This window comes from Vicugna pacos, unplaced genomic scaffold, assembly GCF_048564905.1.
Source record: "Vicugna pacos unplaced genomic scaffold, VicPac4 SAC-SAT, whole genome shotgun sequence".
In the NCBI taxonomy this organism is placed as follows: Eukaryota; Metazoa; Chordata; class Mammalia; order Artiodactyla; family Camelidae; genus Vicugna; species Vicugna pacos.
In genome coordinates, this window is record NW_027328721.1 from 423,971 (window position 1) to 437,168 (window position 13,198).

The window sequence follows — 13,198 nt, forward strand, 5'->3', positions numbered from 1 at the left end:
CACGCACTGACAATATTTCAGTAATCCTGAGCGTGGGGAGGATCCACCAACGGTCGGCAGCGCGTGGGTTCTAACGGAAAGCCTTAGCTCGTCTGCCCTGAGGTTTTTCCTAATATCTCTCTGCCAGGGAATGCTAGGGGGGTTTGCAGGATATCCCAGTGACAGAGGCTGCCTCCCCAAGGTTAGGGAAGATACTTCTCGGACTTCCCTGAACAGGGAACACCTGTGACTGAAGAGAGCTGCGTGGAGTTGTCTCTCGTGCTCCGCCACGCACTGACAATGGTTCCGGAATCCTGAGCGTGGGGTGGTTCCACCAACGGTCGGCAGCGCGTGGGTTCTAACGGAAAGCCTAAGCTCGTCTTCCCTGAGCGTTTTCCTAATATCTCTGTGCCAGGGAATGCTAGGGGGGTTTGCAGGATATCCCAGTGAAAGAGGCTGCCTCCCCAAAGTCAGGGAAGTTATTTCTCGGACTTCCCCGAACAGGGAACACCTGTGACTGAAGAGAGCTGCCTGGAGTGGTCTCTCGAGCTCCCCCACGCACTTACAATGGTTCCGGAATCCTGAGCGTGGGGAGGTTCCACCAACGGTCGGCAGCGCGTGGGTTCTAACGGAAAGCCCTAGCTCGTCTCCCCTGAGGGTTTTCCTAATGTCTCTGAGGCAGGGAATGCTAGGGGGTTTTGCAGGATATCCCAGTGACAGAGGCTGCCTCCCCAAGGTCAGGGAAGGTATTTCTCGGACTTCCCCGTACAGGGAACACCTGTGACTGAAGAGAGCTGCGTGGAATTGTCTCTCGAGCTCCCCCACGCACTGACAATGATACCGGAATCCTGAGCGTGGGGAGGTTCCACCAACGGTCGGCAGCGCGTGGGTTCTAACGGAAAGCCTAAGCTCGTCTCCCCTGAGGGTTTTCCTAATATCTCTGTGCCAGGGAATGCTAGGGGGGTTTGCAGGATATCCCAGTGACAGAGGCTGCCTCCCCAACGTCAGGGAAGGTATTTCTAGGACTTCCCGGAACAGGGAACACCTGTGACTGAAGACAGCTGCGTGGAGTTGTCTCTCGAGCTCCCCCACGCACTGACAATGGTTCCGGAATCCTGAGCGTGGGGAGGTTCCACCAAACGTCGGCAGAGCGTGGGTTCTAACGGAAAGCCTAAGCTCGTCTCCCCTGAGGGTTTTCCAAATGTCTCTGTGCCAGGGAATGCTAGGGGGATTTGCAGGATATACCAGTGACCGAGGCTGCCTCCCCAAGGTCAGGAAAGTTATTTCTCGGACTTCCCCGAACAGGGAAAACCTGTGACTGAAGAGAGCTGCGTGGAGTTGTCTCTCGAGTTCCCACGCACTGACAATGGTTCCGGAATCCTGAACGTGGGGAAGTTCCACCAAAGTACTACAGCGCGTGTGTTCTAACGGAAAGTCTAAGCTCATCTCCCCTGAGGATTTTCCTAATGTCTCTGTGCCACGGAATGCTAGGGGGGTTTGCAGGATATCCCAGTGACAGAGACTGCCTCCCCAAGTCAGGGAAGGTATTTCTCGGACTTCCCCGAACAGGGAACACCTGTGACTGAAGAGAGCTGCGTGGAGTTGTCTCTCGAGCTCCCCCACGCACTGACAATTGTTCCGGAATACAGAGCGTGGGGAGGTTCCAGCAACGGTCGGCAGCGCGTGGGTTCTAACGGATAGCCTAATCTCGTCTCCCCTGAGGGTTTTCCTAATGTCTCTGTGCCAGGGAATGCTAGGGGGGTTTGCAGGATATCCCAGTGACAGAGGCTGCCTCCCCAAGGTCAGGGAAGGTATTTCTCGGACTTCCCCGAACAGGGAACACCTGTGACTGAAGAGAGCTGCGTGGAGTTGTCTCTCGAGATCCCCCACGCACTGACAATGGTTCCGGAATCCTGAGCGTGGGGAGGTTCCACCAACGGTCGGCAGCGCGTGGGTCCTTACGGAAAGCCAAAGCTCGTCTCCCCTGAGGGTTTTTCTAATGTCTCTGTGCCAGGGAATGCTAGGGGGGTTTGCAGGATATCCCAGTGACTGAGTCTGACTCCCCAAGGTCAGGGAAGGTATTTCTCGGACTTCCCCGTACAGGGAAAACCTGTGACTGAAGAGAGCTGCGTGGAGTTGTCTCTCGGGCTCCCCCACGCACTGACAATGTTTCCGGAATCCTGAGCGTGGTGAGGTTCCACCAACGGTCGGCAGCGCGTGGGTTCTAATGGAAAGCCTAAGCTCGTCTCCCCTGAGGGTTTTCCTAATGTCTCTGTGCCAGGGAATGCTAGGGGCGTTTGCAGGATATCCCCGTGACAGAGGCTGCCTCCCCAAAGTCAGGAAAGTTATTTCCCGGAATTCTCCGAACAGGGAACACCTGTGACTGAACAGAGCTGCGTGGAGTTTTCTCTCGAGCTCCCGCACGCACTGACAATGTTTCCGGAATCCTGAGCGTGGGGAGGTTCCACCAATGGTCGGCAGCGCATGAGTTCTAACGGAAAGCCTAAGCTCTTCTCCTCTGAGTGTTTTCCTAATGTCTCTTTGCCAGGAAATGCTAGGGGGGTTTGCAGAATATCCCAGGGAAAGAGACTGCCTCCCCAAGGTTAGGGACGGTATTTCTCGGACTTCCCCGAACAGGGAACACCTGTGACTGAAGGGAGCTGCGTGGAGTTGTCTCTCGAGCTCCCCCACGCACTGACAATGGTTCCGGAATCCTGAGCGTGGGGAGGTTCCACCAACGGTCGGCAGCGCGTGGGTTCTAACGGAAAGCCTAAGCTCGTCTTCCCTGAGGGTTTTTCTAATGTCTCTGTGCCAGGGAATGCTAGGGGGGTTTGCAGGATATCCCAGTGACTGAGTCTGACTCCCCAAGGTCAGGGAAGTTATTTCTCGGACTTCCCCGTACAGGGAAAACCTGTGACTGAAGAGAGCTGCGTGGAGTTGTCTCTCGGGCTCCCCCACGCACTGACAATGTTTCCGGAATCCTGAGCGTGGTGAGGTTCCACCAACGGTCGGCAGCGCGTGGGTTCTAACGGAAAGCCTAAGCTCGTCTCCCCTGAGGTTTTGCTAATGTCTCTGTGCCAGGGAATGCTAGGGGTGTTTGCAGGATATCCCAGTGACAGAGGCTGCCTCCCCATGTTCAGGGAAGGTATTTCTCGGACTTCCCCGAACAGGGAACACCTGTGAATGAAGAGAGCTGCGTGGAATTGTCTCTCGAGCTCCCCCACGCACTGACAATGTTTCCGGAATCCTGAGCGTGGGGAGGTTCCACCAACGGTCGGCAGCACGTGGGTTCTAACGGAAAGCCTAAGCTCGTCTCCCCTGAGGGTTTTCCTAATGTCTCTGTGCCAGGGAATGCTAGGGGGGTTTGCAGAATATCCCAGTGACAAATTCTGCCTCCCCAAATTCAGGGAAGTTATTTTTCGGACTTCCCCGAACAGGGAACACCTGTGAATGAAGAGAGCTGCGTAGAGTTGTCTCTCGAGATCCCCCACGCACTGACAATTGTTCCGGAATCCTGAGCGTGGGGAGGTTCCACCAACGTTCGACAGTGCGTGGGTTCTAACGTAAAGACAAAGCTCGTCTCCCCTGAGGGTTTTCATAACGTCTCTGTACCAGGGAATGCTAGGGGGTTTTGCAGGATATCTCAGTGACAGAGGCTGCCTCCCCAAGGTCAGGGAAATTTTTTCTCGGATTTCCCCGAACAGGGAACACCTGTGACTGAAGAGAGCTGCGTGGATTTGTCTCTCGAGCTTCCCCACGCACTGACAATGTTTCCGGAATCCTTAGCGTGGGGAGGTTCCACCAACGGTCGGCAGCGCGTGGGTTCTAACGGAAAGCCTAAGCTCGTCTCCCCTGAGGGTTTTCCTAATGTGTCTGTACCAGGGAATGCTAGGGGGGTTTGCAGGATTACCCAGTGACAGAGGCTGCCTCCCCAAGGTCAGGGAAATTATTTCACGGACTTCCCCGAACAGGGAACATCTGTGACTGAAGAGAGATGCGTGGAGTTGTCTCTCGAAATCCCCCACGCATTGACAATGGTTCCGGAATCCTGAGCGTGGGGAGGTTCCACCAACGGTCGGGAGCACGTGGGTTCTTACGGAAAGCCTAAGCTCGTCTCCCCTGAGGGTTTTCCTAATGTCTCTGTGCCAGGGAATGCTAGGGGGGTTTGCAGGATATCCCAGTGACAGAGGCTGCTTCCCCAAAATCAGGGAAGCTATTTCTCGGACTTCCCCCAACAGGGAACACCTGTGACTGAAGAGAGCTGCGTGGAGTTGTCTCTCGAGCTCCCCCAAGCACTGACAATGGTTCCGGAATCCTGAGCGTGGGGAGGTTCCACCAATGGTCGGCAGCGCGTGGGTTCTAACGGAAAGCCTTAGCTCGTCTCCCCTGAGGGTTTTCCTAATGTCTCTGTGCCAGGGAATACTTTGGGATTTGCAGGATATCCCAGTGACAGAGGCTGCCTCCCCAAGTTCAGGGAAGTTATTTCTCGGACTTCACCGAACAGGGAACACCTGTGACTGAAGAGAGCTGGGTGGAGTTGTCTCTCGAGCTCCCCCACGCACTGACAATGGTTCCGGAATCCTGAGCGTGGGGAGGTTCCACCAACGGTCGGCAGCGCGTGGGTTCTAACGGAAAGCCTAAGCTCGTCTCCCCTGAGGGTTTTCCTAATATCTCTGTGCCAGGGAATGCTAGGGGTGTTTGCAGGATATCCCAGTGACAGAAGCTGCCTCCCCAAGGTCAGGGAAGGTATTTCTCGGACTTCCCCAAACAGGGAACACCTGTGACTAAAGAGAGCTGCGTGGAGTAATCTCTCGAGCTTCCTCACGCACTAACAATGGTTCCGGAATCCTGAGCGTGGGGAGGTTCCACCAACGGTCGTCAGCGCGTGGGTTCTAACGGAAAGCCTAAGCTCTTCTCCCCTGAGGGTTTTCCTAATGTCTCTGTGCCAGGGAATGCTTGGGGATTTGCAGGATATCCCAGTGACAGAGGCTGCCTCCCCAAGTTCAGGGAAGTTATTTCTCGGACTTCACCGAACAGGGAACACCTGTGACTGAAGAGAGCTGCGTGGAGTTGTCTCTCGAGCTCCCCCACGCACTGACAATGGTTCCGGAATCCTGAGCGTGGGGAGGTTCCACCAACGGTCGGCAGCGCGTGGGTTCTAACGGAAAGCCTAAGCTCGTCTCCCCTGAGGGTTTTCCTAATATTTCTGTGCCAGGGAATGGTAGGGGTGTTTGCAGGCTATCCCAGTGACTGAAGCTGCTTCCCCAAGGTCAGGGAAGGTATTTCTCGGACTTCCCCAAACAGGGAACACCTGTGACTAAAGAGAGCTGCGTGGAGTTATCTCTCGAGCTTCCTCACGCACTAACAATGGTTCCGGAATCCTGAGCGTGGGGAAGTTCCACCAACGGTCGTCAGCGCGTGGGTTCTAACGGAAAGCCTAAGCTCGTCTCCCCTGAGGGTTTTCCTAATGTCTCTGTGCCAGGGAATGCTAGGGGGGTTTGCAGGATATCCCAGTGACAGAGGCTGACTCCCCAAGTTCAGGGAAGGTATTTCTCGGACTTCCCCGAACAGGGAACACCTGTGACTGAAGAAAGCTGCGTGGAGTTGTCTCTCGAGCTCCCCCACGCACTGACAATGTTTCCGGAATCCTGAGCGTGGGGAGGTTCCACCAACGGTCGGCAGCGCGTGGGTTCTAACGGACAGCCTAAGCTCGTCTCCCCTGAGGTTTTTCCTAATGTCTCTGTGCCAGGGAATGCTAGGGGGGTTTGCAGGATATCTCAGTGACAGAGACTGCCTCCGCAAGGTCAGGGAAGGTGTTTCTCGGACTTCACCGAACAGGGAACACCTGTGACTGAAGAGAGCTGCGTGGAGTTGTCTCTCGAGCTCCCCCACGCACTGACAATGGTTCCGGAATCCTGAGCGTGGGGAAGTTCCACCAACGTTCGACAGCGCGTGGGTTCTAACGTAAAGACAAAGCTCGTCTCCCCTGAGGGTTTTCATATCGTCTCTGTACCAGGGAATGCTAGGGGGTTTTGCAGGATATCTCAGTGACAGAGGCTGCCTCGCCAAGGTCAGGGAAGTTTTTTCTCGGACTTCCCCGAACAGGGAACACCTGTGACTGAAGAGAGCTTCGTGGATTTGTCTCTCGAGCTTCCCCACGCACTGACAATGTTTCCGGAATCCTGAGCGTGGGGAGGTTCCACCAACGGTCGTCAGAACGTGGGTTCTAACTGAATGCCTAAGCTCATCTCCCCTGAGGGTTTTCCTTATGTCTATGTGCCAGGGAATGCTAGGGGTTTTACAGGATATCCCAGTGACAGAGGCTGCCTCCCCAAGGTCAGGGAAGGTATTTCTCGGACTTCCCCGAACAGGGAACACCTGTGACTGAAGAGAGCTGCGTGGAGTTGTCTCTCGTGTTCCCCAACGCACTGAAAATGTTTCCGGAATCCTGACCATGGGGAGGTTCCACCAACGGTCGGCAGCGCGTGGGTTCTAACGGAAAGCCTAAGCTCGTCTCCCCTGATGGTTTTCCTAATGTCTCTGTGACAGGGAATGCTAGGGGGTTTGCAGGATATCCCAGTGACAGAGGCTGCCTCCCCAAGTTCCGGGAAGGTATTTCTCGGACTTCCCCGAACAGGGAACACCTGTGACTGAAGAGAGCTGCGTGGAGTTGTCTCTCGAGCTCCCCCACGCACTGACAATGGTTCCGGAATCCTGAGCGTGGGGAGGTTCCACCAACGGTCGGCAGCGCGTGGGTTCTAACGGAAAGCCTAAGCTCGTCTCCCCTGAGGGTTTTCCAAATATCTCTGTGCCAGGGAATGCTAGGGGGGTTTGCAGGATATCCCAGTGACAGAGGCTGCCTCCCCAAGTTCAGGGAAGTTATTTCTCGGAGTTCCCCGAACAGGGAACACCTGTGAGTGAAGAGAGCTGCGTGGATTTGTCTCTCGAGGTCCCCCACGCACTGACAATGTTTCCGGAATCCTGAGCGTGGGGAGGTTCCACCAACAGTCGGCAGCGCGTGGGTTCTAACGGAATGCCTAAGCTCATCTCCCCTGAGGGTTTTCCTAGTGTCTCTGTGCCAGGGAATGCTAGGGGGATTTGCAGGATATCCCAGTGAAAGAGGCTGCCTCCCCAAGGTCAGGGAAGGTATTTCTCGGACTTCCCCGAACAGGGAACACCTGTGACTGAAGAGAGCTGCGTGGAGTTGTCTCTCGAGATACTTCACGCACTGACAATGGTTCCGGAATCCTGAGCGTGGGGAGGTTCCAACAACGTTCGGCAGCGCGTGGATTCTAACGGAAAGACAAAGTTCGTCTCCCCTGAGGGTTTTCATAATGTCTCTTTGCCAGGGAATGCTAGGGGGGTTTGCAGGATATCCCAGTGACAGTGGCTGTATCCCCAAGTTCAGGGAAGCTATTTCTCGGACTTCCCCGAACAGGGAACACCTGTGACTGAAGAGAGCTGCGTGGAGTTTTCTCTCGAGCTCCCCCACGCACTGACAATTTTTCCGGAATCCTGAGCGTGGGGAGGTTCCACCAAATTTCGGCAGCGCGTGGGTTCTAACGAAAAGCCTAAGCTCGTCTCCCCTGAGGGTTTTCCTAATTTCTCTGTGCCAGGGAATGCTAGGGGGATTTGCAGGATATCACAGTGACAGAGGCTGCCTCCCCAAGGTCAGGGAATGTATTTCTCGGACTTCCCCGAACAGGGAACACCTGTGACTGAAGAGAGCTGCGTGGAGTTGTCTCTCCAGCTCCCCCACGCACTGACAATGGTTCCGGAATCCTGAGCGTGGGGAGGTTCCACCAACGGTCGGCAGCGCGTGGGTTCTAACGGAAAGCCTAAGCTCATCTCCCTTGAAGGTTTTCCTAATGTCTCTCTGTCAGGGAATGCTAGGGGGGTTTGCAGGATATCCCAGTGACAGTTGTTGCCTCCCCAAGTTCAGGGAAGCTATTTCTCGGGCTTCCTCGAACAGGGAACACCTGTGACTGAAGAGAGCTGCGTGGAGTTGTCCCTCGAGCTCCCCCACGCACTGACAATGTTTCCGAATCCTGAGCGTGGGGAGGTTCCACCAACGGTCGGCAGCGCGTGGGTTCTAACGGAAAGCCTAATCTCGTCTCCCCTGAGTGTTTTCCTAATGTCTCTGTGCCAGTAAATGCTCGGGGGGTTTGCAGGATATTCCAGTGACAAAGGCTGCCTCCCCAAGTTCAGGGAAGTTATTTCTCGAACTTCCACATACAGGGAAAAACTGTGACTGAAGAGAGCTGCGTGGAGTTGTCTCTCGAGCTCCCCCACGCACTGACAATTTTTCCGGAATCCTGAGCGTGGGGAGGTTCCACCAACGGTCGGCATCGCGTGGGTTCTAACGGAAAGCCTAAGCTCGATTATCCTGAGGGTTTTCCGAATGTCTCTGTGCCAGGGAATGCTAAGGGTGTTTGAAGGATATCCCAGTGACAGAGACTGACTCCCTATGGTCAGGGAAGTTATTTCTCCGACTTCCCCGAACAGGGAACACCTGTGACTGAAGAGAGCTGCGTGGAGTTGTCTCTCGAGCTCCCCCACGCTCTGACAATTTTTCCGAAATCCTGAGCGTGGGGAGGTTCCACCAACTGTCGGCAGCACGTGGGTTCTAACGGATAGCCTAAGCTCGTCTCCCCTGAGGGTTTTCCTAATGTCTCTGTGCCAGGGAATGCTCGGGGTTTTGCAGGATATCCCAGTGAAAGAGGCTGCCTCCCCAAGGTCAGTGAAGGTATTTCTCGGACTTCCACGAACAGGGAACACCTGTGACTGAAGAGAGCTGCGTGAAGTTGTCTCTCGAGCTCCCCCAAGCACTGACAATGGTTCCGAAATCCTGAGCGTGGGGAGGTGCCACCAACAGTCGGCAGCGCGTGGGTTCTAACGGAAAAGCCTAAGCTCGTCTCCCCTGAGGGTTTTCCTAATATCTCTGTGCCAGGGAATGCTAGGGGTGTTTGCATGATATTCCAGTGACAGAGGCTGCCTCCCGAAGGTCAGGGAAGTTTTTTCTCGGACTTCCCCGAACAGGTAACACCTGTGACTGAAGAGAGCTGCGTGGAGTTGTCTCTCGAGCTCCCCCACGCACTGACAATGGTTCCGGAATCCTGAGCGAGGGTGGTTCCACCAAAGGTCGGTAGCGCGTGGGGTCTAACGGAATGCCTAAGCTCGTCTCCCCTGAGGGTTTTCCAAATATTTCTGTGCCAAGGAATCCTAGGGGTGTTTGCAGGATATCCCAGTGACAGAGGCTGCCTCCCCAAGGTCAGGGAAGTTATTTCTCGGACTTCCCCGAACAGGGAACACCTGTGAGTGAAGAGAGCTGCGTGGAGTTCTCTCTCGAGCTCCCCCACGCACTGACAATGGTTCTGGAATCCTGAGCGTGGGGAGTTTCCACCAACTGTCAGCAGCGCGTGGGTTCTAACGGAAAGCCTAAGCTCGTCTCTCCTGAGTGTTTTCCTCATGTCTCTGTGCCAGGGAATGCTTGGGGGGTTTGCAGGATATCCCAGTGACAGAGGCTGCCTCCCCAAGGTCATCGAAAGTATTTCTAGGACTTCCCCGAACAGGGAACACCTGTGACTGAAGAGAGCTGCGTGGAGTTGTCTCTCGAGCTCCCCCACGCACTGATAATGGTTCCGGAATCCTGAGCGTGGGGAGGTTCCACCAACGGTCGACAGCGCGTGGGTTCTAACGGAAAGCCTTAGCTCGTCACCCTGAGGGTTTTCCTAATGTCTCTGTGCCAGGGAATGCTAGGGGGGTTTGCAGGATATCCCAGTGACAGAGGCTGCCTCCCCAAGGTCAGGGAAGGTATTTCTCGCACTTCTCCGAACAGGGAACACCTGTGACTGAAGAGAGCTGCGTGGAGTTGTCTCTCGAGCTCCCCCACGCACTGACAATGGTTCCGGAATCCTGAGCTTGGGGAGGTTCCACCAACGGTCGGCAGCGCGTGGGTTCTAACGGAAAGCTTAAGCTCGTCTCCCCTGAGGGATTTCCTAATTTCTCTGTGCCAGGGAATGCTAGGGGTGTTTGCAGGATATTCCAGTGACAGATGCTGCCTCCCCAAGGTCAGGGAATGTATTTCTCGGACTTCCCCGTACAGGGAACACCTGTGAATGAAGAGAGCTGCGTGGAATTGTATCTAGAGCTCCCCCACGCAGTGACAATGGATCCGGAATCCTGAGCGTGGGGAGGTTCCACCAATGTTCGGCAAAGCGTGGTTTCTAACGGAATGCCAAATGTCGTCTCCCCTGAGGGTTTTCCTAATGTCTCTGTGCCAGGGAATGCTAGGGGGGTTTGCCGGATATCCCAGGGACAGAGGCTGACTCCCCAAGGTCAGGGAAGGTTTTTCTCGGACTTCCCCGAACAGGGAACACCTGTGACTGAAGAGAGCTGCGTGGAGTTGTCTCTCGAGCTCCCCCACGCACTGACAATGGTTCCGGAATCCTGAGCGTGGGGAGGTTCCACCAACGGTCAGCAGCGCGTGGGATCTAACGGAAAGCCTAAGCTCGTCTCCCCTGAGGGTTTTCCTAGTGTCTCTGTGCCAAGGAATGCTAGGGGGATTTGCAGGATATCCCAGTGACAGAGGCTGCCTCCCCAAGGTCAGGGAAGTTATTTCTCAGACTTCCCCGAACAGGGAACACCTGTGACTGAAGAGAGCTGCGTGGAGTTGTCTCTCGAGCTCCCCCACGCACTGACAATGGTTCCGGAATCCTGAGCGTTGGGAGGTTCTACCAACGGTCGGCAGCGCGTGGGTTCTAACGGAAAGCCTAAGCTCGTCTCCCCTGAGGGATTTCCTAATGTCTCTGTGCCAGGGAAGGCTAGGGGGGTTTGCAGGATATCCCAGTGACAGTGGCTGCCAACCCAAGATCAGGGAAGGTATTTCTCGGACTTCCCCGAACAGGGAACACCTGTGACTGAAGAGAGCTGCGTGGAGTTGTCTCTCGAGCTCCCCCACGCACTGACAATGGTTCCGGAATCCTGAGCGTCGGGAGGTTCCAACAACGGTCGGCAGCGCGTGGGTTCTAACGGAATGCTTAAGGTCGTCTCCCCTGAGGGTTTTCCAAATGTTTCTGTGCCAAGGAATGCTTTGGGGTTTTGCAGGATATCCCAGTAACAGAGGCTGCCTCCCAAAGGTGAGGGAAGGTATTTCTCGGACTTCCCCGAACAGGGAACACCTGTGACTGAAGAGAGCTGCGTGGAATTGTCTCCCGAGCTCCCCCACGCACTGACAATGTTTCCAGAATCCTGAGCGTGGGGAGGTTCCACCAACGGTCAGCAGCGCGTGGGTTCTAACGGAAAGCCTTAGCTCGTCTCTCCTGAGGGTTTTCCTCATGTCTCTGTGCCAGGGAATGCTTGGGGTTTTTGCGGGATATCCAAGTAACTGAGGCTGCCTCCCCAAGATCAGGGAAGGTATTTCTCGGACTTCCCCGAACAGGGAACACCTGTGACTCAAGAGAGCTGCGTGGAGTTGTCTCTCGAGCTCCCCCACGCACTGAAAATGTTTCCGGAATCCTGAGCGTGGGGAGGTTCCACCAACGGTCGGCAGCGCGTGGGTTCTAATGGAAAGCCTAAGCTGGCCTCCCCTGAGAGTTTTCCTAATATCTCTGTGCCAGGGAATGCTAGGGGGGTTTGCAGGATATCCCAGTGACAGAGGCTGCCTCCCCAAGGTCAGGGAAGGTATTTCTCGGACTTCCCCGAACAGGGAACACCTGTGACTGAAGAGAGCTGCGTGGAGTTGTCTCTCGAGCTCCCCCACGCACTGACAATTTTTCCGGAATCCTAAGCGTGGGGAGGTTCCACCAACGGTCGGCAGCGCGTGGGTTCTAACGGAAAGCCTAAGCTCGTCTCCCCTGAGGGTTTTCCTAATGTCTCTGTGCCAGGGAATGCTAGGGGGGTTTGCAGGATATCCCAGTGACAGAGGCTGCCTCCCCAAGGTCAGGGAAGGTATTTCAGGGACTTCCCCGAACAGGGAACACCTGTGACTGAAGAGAGCTGCGTGGAGTTGTCTCTCCAGCTCCCCCACGCACTGACAATGGTTCCGGAATCCTGAGCGTGGGGAGGTTCCACCAACGGTCGGCAGCGCGTGGGTTCTAACGGAAAGCCTAAGCTCATCTCCCTTGAATGTTTTCCTAATGTCTCTCTGTCAGGGAATGCTAGGGGGGTTTGCAGGATATCCCAGTGACAGTTGTTGCCTCCCCAAGTTCAGGGAAGCTATTTCTCGGGCTTCCTCGAACAGGGAACACCTGTGACTGAAGAGAGCTGCGTGGAGTTGTCCCTCGAGCTCCCCCACGCACTGACAATGTTTCCGAATCCTGAGCGTGGGGAGGTTCCACCAACGGTCGGCAGCGCGTGGGTTCTAACGGAAAGCCTAATCTCGTCTCCCCTGAGTGTTTTCCTAATGTCTCTGTGCCAGTAAATGCTAGGGGGGTTTGCAGGATATTCCAGTGACAAAGGCTGCCTCCCCAAGTTCAGGGAAGTTATTTCTCGAACTTCCACATACAGGGAAAAACTGTGACTGAAGAGAGCTGCGTGGAGTTGTCTCTCGAGCTCCCCCACGCACTGACAATTGTTCCGGAATCCTGAGCGTGGGGAGGTTCCACCAACGGTCGGCAGCGCGTGGGTTCTAACGGAAAGCCTAAGCTCATCTCCCTTGAATGTTTTCCTAATGTCTCTCTGTCAGGGAATGCTAGGGGGGTTTGCAGGATATCCCAGTGACAGTTGTTGCCTCCCCAAGTTCAGGGAAGCTATTTCTCGGGCTTCCCCGAACAGGGAACACCTGTGACTGAAGAGAGCTGCGTGGAGTTGTCTCTCGATCGCCCCCACGCACTGACAATGGTTCCGGAATCCTGAGCGTGGGGAGGTTCCACCAACGGTCGGCAGCGCGTGGGTTCTAACGGAAAGCCTATGCTCGTCTACCCTGAGGATTTTCCTAATGATTCTGTGCCAGGGAATGCTAGGGTTGTTTGCAGGATATCCCAGTGACAGAGGCTGCCTCACCATGTCAGGGAGGGTACTTCTCAGACTTCCCCGAACAGGGAACACCTGTGACTGAAGAGAGCTGCGTGGATTTGTCTCTCGAGCTTCCCCACGCACTGACAATGTTTCCGGAATCCTGAGCGTGGGGAGGTTCCACCAACGGTCGTCAGAACGTGGGTTCTAACTGAATGCCTAAGCTCATCACCCCTGAGGGTTTTCCTTATGTCTATGTGCCAGG